The sequence below is a fragment of the Nylanderia fulva genome, unplaced genomic scaffold, assembly GCF_048542155.1.
Source record: "Nylanderia fulva isolate GAGA-0341 unplaced genomic scaffold, ASM4854215v1 Scaffold882, whole genome shotgun sequence".
Lineage (NCBI taxonomy): Eukaryota > Metazoa > Arthropoda > Insecta > Hymenoptera > Formicidae > Nylanderia > Nylanderia fulva.
In genome coordinates, this window is record NW_028191007.1 from 12501 (window position 1) to 20790 (window position 8290).

The following is an 8290-nucleotide window of genomic DNA, read 5'->3' on the forward strand; positions in this document are numbered from 1 at the left end:
GCCTACCGGCGACACCTCCGGGCCGGGCGACACCTCCGGGAACCACGGCCGACCGGCGTCACCTCCGGGCCGGGCGACACCTCCGGGTCGGGCGGCACCTCCGGGCCGGGCGACACCTCCGGGAAACAAGGCCGACCAGCGGCACCTCCGGGCCGGGCGGCACCTCCGCCCACCCCCCCCCATTTTTTTTTTTTTTTTCATCGCCGTGGGAATGAACCACATCCCCGCTCAGTTCGCTTCAAATACCGCACGACAAGCAATCCCCGGGATACACCCGGGCGTTCTGATGTACGGCCGGAGTTACAATCACCGCTCCCGACGACCGCCGCCCGGCAACGACCAGCAACGCTCTGAAACAGTTCGAAAGTCGACTCGAAGGACGCATACCGAAATTGTCAGAATTCCACCTGGCCCGCGCCTTCCAAAATCAACAGCGAAACTAAGATTTACGTCGACGCGATGGGCGCCAAAAGTTGGAGACCGGAGTAGGAAAAGGAGCACCGTTATTCGAACCAAAGAAGCGCGGCTTAATGCCTAAAATAGCACAAGATTTGGTGGCCCGTTGACGATCAGCCAGGGAATCATCTCCCCCGTCATCGTGGACCTGAAGGACGACCGGGTCGATGCATAGCACGTCCAAGTGAGGGACTGCAAAATCGCTCCGACCCGCGTCCTGCGACCCGAACCATAGTCCGATTACCCGAGCAAGCGCTCGCCAGATTAACGCCGCCGGTTCAACCGTTTAGGCATGTTCTCGGTTTCGAATTCAATAGTGGAGCGGCATCTTCATGGTCCGCGTCTTGTCGAAATCTTGGCTAATACCGGGACCGACATCTCATGGTACGCGCTGTGCCCAACCGGTCCCGAACCGAGAGAGGCACTCTTTCATTGTCCCCTTTGCCACCGCGTCCCGCACCGGGAGCGGCACTCTTCTGGCCGCGTCCAGGTAACCGGGGGTTATAAAGAAACGGGCACCCTTGGGTCGGAAACTCATTAGTCAGATGGAAACACCAAACGAAGAAGCAAACCAGCGCTCAAACAACAAAATTCCGTCCGTTTCCGGACGAACGAAAATTGCCCGTTTCCGGCGAACCACCGGCCGTTACCGGGAGAATAGGGACCCGCATCCAGCGCCGGTCCGAAGCCGAGCAGCCCGACGTCGGAAACTTGGTGCTCTTGAGGCACCCCTCGGCCTCCCCCGGGCAGACGCCCGACCTATCCCGGTGAACCACACGGCATCGAAGACCACCGGTCCTCTCCGACTCACCGGCCTACACCGTCGGCCGGCGGTAACCAGGCCCAAGACGACACCGGCCAGCGCACGCCATCCCGCTCGACCATCCGCGAACCGATCGGTTCCCTCAACCGGCACCCGCCGACACACGCCATCCGCTGTCGCACCGCCAGCCACCACGCGCCAGTCAGCGACGCCTGACGAAGCGGACCAGCCAGCGCATCGCGCCAACACAGGCCAACAGGTGCGATCCCTTGTCGCGCCACCAGCCAGGGAGCCACCCCAACCGGCACCACGCCGACCTCCAACCGGCCAGGCCCCACCAGTGCCAGCACCACGCCCGGACCGCCACGACCCATCCAGGTCACTCTGGGGGATGGCCAAACCGTCGACATACCGTACCACGCCGCCACCATCTCACGGCGGTATAAGGTACGCACCCCGACGGGCCGGTGGATCATCAGATTCGACCGACGAGGAAGACCGCGAACGATCCGTCGAATAGCCACCCCCCCCTAGAAAAGGAGGGTGATGTGACGACCCGATTAGGCCGTCACTAGTCGCCCGCGCTCGTGTAACGGCCCCTTTCGGGGCCACCACACGAATACGTTGGGAATCCGCCTTTTTCGCCCCCACCCGTCACTCGACCCCCTCCAAGCTAGTCTTAGAGTGGGGGCCGACGGGTATAAAGAGCGGCGCAGCCGAGACTTCGACCACCAGTCCCGTCCTGGTCCCTCGAGCGTACTTCAGGGATCACATCCTCAACTCCCACACTCCAAATCACCCCGGCCGACGAGCGTTCTCGTCGTGCAGGCCGAGCGTCCTCGGTCACCGGGTCCTGTCCGTAAATCACCCCGGCCGACGAGCGTTCTCGTCGTGCAGAGCCGAGCGTCCTCGGTCACCGGGTCCTGTCCGTAAATCACCCGGCCGACAAGCGTTCTCGTCGTGCAGGCCGAGCGTCCTCGGTCACCGGGTCCTACCTGAAAGTCACCGGCGCCCGACGGAGCTCGCCCTTCTCAGGGCGCCCGTACGCGTGTCCGCGTTGGAAAACTCTAGCAATAAGTCGTGTCCGCGTCCGTTATAATCTGGTCGCGTCTCGTCCGTAATATTTCTATCCGTCAATCCTAGCAATAAGTCGTGTCCGCGTCCGTATAATCTGGTCGCGTCTCGTCCGTAATATTTCTATCTGTCCAATCCTAGCAATAAGTCGTTGTACGCGTCTGTATCATATGGTCGCGTTTCGTCCGATTATACTGTGCTGTGTATAATGGTTTTGAATCACGGGAGAACCACAGGAAGGTGGCCCCGAATAAACTCTACTTTTAACCAGAGCAACCGTGTGTCATTGTAAATCTGAGTCTCCCCTCTTCCCGAATCCTGGCACCGACGAGCGATCCGTGGCGTCGGGAAAGGTGCTTCGTTACACAGTTAATAAATATACACATTCCCGGTTTGGTCTAATCCATCTGTTGTTTGTGGCAAATGCTACATCAGAGATATAATCATATGTTTGTCTTCCTTTGTCATCTTGCTCCCATCTTTCCTGCCATACTCTGTCTACTTCGTGTTCAATTTTGCTGTATTCCTCTAATTCTATTTGCATGTCTTGTGGTGTGTACGAGTATTTTCCCCATGTTACGACTTGATTTTTTCTAACTTTACTTTTGATTCCTTGTTCTATTATGTATAAATCAAGTGGTTTGATACCTGCAATGGTTTGCATTGCACTTGTTGATGTTAGTCTCGTTGCCTTTGTAATCATTATTAATAAAGGTCGCTGTGCAGCCATTAGATGTCTTTTTACCATAACGTTATCCACTTTGTCAAACCATGCCAATGACGCGTAGCAATCGGCATAGCTACCATTTTGTACAATATTTTTCTTCCGTGTTGTTTTATTCCCCATTCTTCTGTACGCAATCTTTTGCTTGCCTATTATTTAAATTGTTATAATTTTACCCACTAAGTATATTTTGCATGATTATAAAACTCAATTTTTCATCCAATATTAACCCCAACGGTATTTTAGTTTCACTTCGAAATTTAATATTTAACGTTGTTAACTTATATACATTGGTGTTTGTTTTTGCCTTCTCTAATTTGCCCTTTACGAGTTTAGCGCGACCAGTCTTTTCCAGTTGCCCAGCTGTAGCTTATGCGTATTACACCACTCTATAATGGTATTGATTAAACTTGGTTTAAGCTGTTTTTTCTATTACTCGTACTGCCTCTAGAATCCTCTTTCTTTATTAATATTGCGACCTCCATCGGCAGTATTGCCACCGGCTTCAGGCCTTTAGAAGCAGGAAAGCAATTTTTTTGCTATATTGTTTAGTAGCAGATCCATGACACCAATTCCAAGGCAATCTTGGTTCCCTATAATGGATGTCCCCCTTGTGGGCATCCTCTTTCCGTTTTTGCCATTTAAATTTTCATATTGGTATTAATATTAACTTTTCGATGTCTAAAGTAGACTTAAATACTTTTATAAGCTTGTGCTGCAATTTTCTTTAATCAGTCTATGTATGATAGAGGGTCAACCATAGATTGTCAAAAGCACCTGGATGTCTATAAAGATTGCAACCCACATATTTTTTGTCTGTATTTTTACAGCTTCTTATTAGGTGACTTATTGCGTCTTCCAGTTTATTTTCTTGGTCTAAAACCATATTGGTTTGGGCTTTCAAGTTCTAATAATTTGTAGCTTGCTTACATTCGCTCCACGATTATTCTCTCGTATCACCTTGTCATTGTCGGTATTAATGAGATCGGTCTGTAAGAGTTTAATCATACCTTTATTTCTATTACTTTTGAGTATTACTTTAACATTAGCTATTTTCCATGCCATCGGGAAATATTCCTCTTTAAAGCAATTATTGATGAGTGTGTAAATTATTTCAGGCTTTTCCTTCCATACTTGTTTGATTATTTCCGTTGTAAAGTTGTCTACTCCGGGTGCTTTATTATTTTTTGAGCCTATTTATCGCGTTATTTATTTCTTGAATTGTAATTCATTTTCCATGTTCCAGTTTGTATAGTTTTTCATGTCCTCTAATACTTGTCGATGCTTGTCGTTTTCAATTTTCTTGTCGTCTTTTGGGGCGCATTTAGGTTAGGATAGCATTTATAGTTTCTTTCCAGGTATTTGTATTTTGTCCCATCCCCTAGTCTTAATGATGTTATACCTATCTCTTTTTGATTTTATCTCGTACAATTTTATAAGGAATACTCCATGGATCTCTATTGATTCAGTGGTCACAAAATTTTGCCATGTTTCATATTTTGATTTTCTAATTTTTGCTACGTATTGTTCCTAATTCTTTTGTAACTCGTTTTTGCATCTTCGAGTAGGTCCACCCAAGTTAGTTTTCTTATTTTGTTGTATCTTTTCTTTTGCCTTATTTAATTTCTTTCGCATTTTGGCTAGATTGTCATTCCACCAAGGAACTGCTTTATTAGATTTTTTTCTTATACGGTATAGATTTCTTGCATATTTGGTCTAGTATAGTAGAATATGTTTGACCGCCATTTCTGGCTCATCTATTTGTAATTTATTCAACGCATCATTTGAGAATTGATTTATTAGGAGCTCCTTAAATGTTTCCCAATTGGCTTTCTTGTTGTTAGTTATTGTATTTTATAAATTTTCTGTTTGTTTTTTCGTTAATTTAAGGTCTAAGATAACTAAATTATGGTCACTAGTAGTGGCATTTTGATGAAAACATTCCATCTCTCGCATATACCAAGTGTGTTCTCACTGACTAAGGTTAGGTCGATGTTTGACCATTCAAAAGTTGGTGTATCACTGGCTTCGTTTATTACGTATAATCTATTTGCAATTATAAATTCTTCCATGATTCTTCCTCGGTCCATCCACTTCTCAGAAAACCATAGATCTGATTTTGGCATTGGCATCCATAGTTATGATTATCTTTTTTGAATTTAATTTATTGATTATATTTTCCATCTCAATTAGTATTGGCTCTATATTTAGTGAGAATTGGCAATAAGTATTTATAATGAAGAAGTCCTTCATCTCAGTCATAACTTGGAAGCACATTATATGAGGAGTGTCAAGTGTGTTAAATGAAAAGCCTCTATTTTTTCATTTGCAATTATGGCAGCAACCCAGGGGTTATCTACTCCAGGTTGTATTTTAGATAGATACCCTGCAGAGTATCCGCGAACCATGCCTTGTATGTATAAGGTTCTTGAATACACAAAATATCTATGTGTAGTTCTTTAATTAGGAGTTCTAAATTGGCAGCAGCAGCCATTGCTCTTTGTGCGTTTATTTGTGCAATTCTTAGTTCCATTCAATTTTATTATAGTATAATTCTAAATACTTTTTTATATTCAGGGCATTCTTGTGTTTTACGCTATGCTTGACCTCTTTCCTTTTTACTGCGTAAACAATTTATACATTGCGTCTCTTTCTGACAGTCTTTTTTAACGTGTCCTTTTTCACCACAATTCCCACAGATTTCATCTGTGACCTTGCAAAAATTTTGCTATATGCCCATATCTATGGCATTTAAAACATCTTGTGATATTATGTATTCTTTAATTCTAGTAAGTTCTCCATTGCATAAATATTCTTCCCTTTTCAACCAATCTTCCTAAGAATCTACCTGGTACTTGTACTATCCAGTTTACATTATTATTATTATGTGTCTTAAACTGTGTTTCATAATAACTTTTTTCTTTTAGTTCTTCTGTCTCATTGTTTTGTATTGTATCGAAGTTTTTTCTCAATTAAATCTTCCTTAAGTCTTCCAAGCTTGTATTCTTTCTCCACATCGTATATTATGATAGATGGGGAGGTTTTTCTCGGTTCTTCATTTTCAATCCCTTTTTTTAAAATTACTTTTTAATTAAATCTATGTCTTGTTTGCTATTTATTTCAACTACTACTTGCCTTATTCTTGATGTTTCTGATTCCTTTAACTTTCAATTTGTTTTTGATCCCTTTTAATTCATCTATTACTTGTGTCCTAATTCTTCATTTGTTCTATCGTCGTTAGTTTCTTTTTCAGGTTTAATTATTATAGCTTTATGTCTTTTGTTACGGTTTATTCTTCTGTTTAGGTTCAACATCATATTGCCTTCCGGAGCTTTCGTCGAGGTTACCTCAGCGTAAGTACTTTTATTCTGCTACCTTGAAATATTGACTTCCATTTTTCTTTTTCAATAATTTCTTCTTATTAAGCTTATTTTCTAGTACGGCCCATTTAGCTAATATAAATTTTATCGCGGTTTTACTTATTGTGTTTGTCTCATTAAATAGAAACTCTTCTAATATCGGTCCTGTTCTGATAATTTTATTTAAGTTACTTTGTTCGTTTTCGTATTCCTTCATTTGATTCTTTCTTTTCTTTTGTATTTGTCTAATATTGTCACGTCCGGCCGTATAAATTTTTTCGTTTACCTCCAAGTTCTTAAAACGCTATTTGAAAAGCGCGCCAAAGCCGGCCATGACGCTTAACTCCGCCTAGAAACTCAAGCGTGGGCGCTTCGTAGCCGCCTAAGGATCTCTCCCACCACGGTGAGAGCCCCTACTCCGGAGAGTTCCCCCTCTCCAAGGCCGCCGCAGGCCCCGAGCCGCCGAAACGAAGGACCTCAGAGCAGTCCCGATTTTCGGCAGTTTCTCTGCGGCGACACGAAACAGTATAGTCGCACTCCTAAATCTAACTCTAAGGCCAAATTCCTAAATCCTAACTCTAATTCCTAAAATTCTAAATCTAAGTATATATTCTAACTCTAAATTCTAAGTCTAAATCTAAATTCTAATTCTAAGTTTAGTCCTCGAATTTTGTACTACTATAACGAATAAATCAGTGTATTCATGGGTGAAAACTAGTGTTTCAGTATTCTTCTTCAAAACTTCCACTCTCCCGTGATAAAATACTGATAGCGTTTAAATTTGTCATACGGCGTTTGAAATTCAGATAATTCCAAATCTGTGTTTGGAGCGGGACCAACCGCTCATCACAGTCAGAATTACATCTATACAGCATTTGCCAAATAAGGAATTGATAGTGAGGTCCGCCGCATATCAACCCTCCTTATTTGAGTATCATCAAGAGGATGCATACAAATTCAATATGCCTCTAAGACGCGACGCGCAGGAAGGAGAATCAATTACGAAAACATAAACCGACTTTATCGCGAATCAAGCGACCGCGGAATATCTCAATTCCTCGGAGTGGAATATCAGGCCGACCTGAATACGAGAACATTTTCAACATTAAAAATAATAACAACGACGAACTCCTACAGTGGAAGTGCATACCAATAACGTTCCAACCACGACGCCTGCCGCCGCCAAACATCCAGTGAACGACCATCGCCGCACGCATACCTCCAAGTACGAGCCGACACGATCAAGAAAGTGCTACTAAAGGGTAAGTGAAATTCACGTTAACCTAAGGAATCGCGCAGTGTTAGCAAATTCAGAGACGCTTCTACCACGTGGAAGATGAACATTCTAGAAAAAACCCGCCATTTTTCCTCTTTTCCATCGTCACTGCGGACAGCTATAAAAAGGTGGGCTATAAAACTAGGGTCGACCACCACATGACGGTGCCACTCTCGGAATCTAAACACGGAAAGAAAAACTGGCAAATAGTTCAAGTCTCTTAAAAATATTGTGTCTCAAAAAAAAAAAATAAACTTCGTAATCCGTACAACAAAGGTAGTCATTTTAAAAAATAATCAATGAGAAAACTTTCGATTTACAACATACCGCGATTATACCGAAAATTACGTTCTTTTACGACGTTATCGACAAATACAACATCGTTCTTTACCGACATTACCGACGATATAACCGACATACGTCTGTACCAAAGGGTTATCGACACCCTTACTGGACCTACCAGTGTTTACTGAACAATTACCGACGGTTTGGCCGACCAGACTACTAACTTCTCGATAACTGCAGGGTTCACCGAAGATCTTATACGAGCGAATGGACGCCATTATCAATTCGATTACGCACCAACACAAACTGTGCCACTCCCCTTAGAGGTATACTCCTCCTCCAGAAGTAATTCT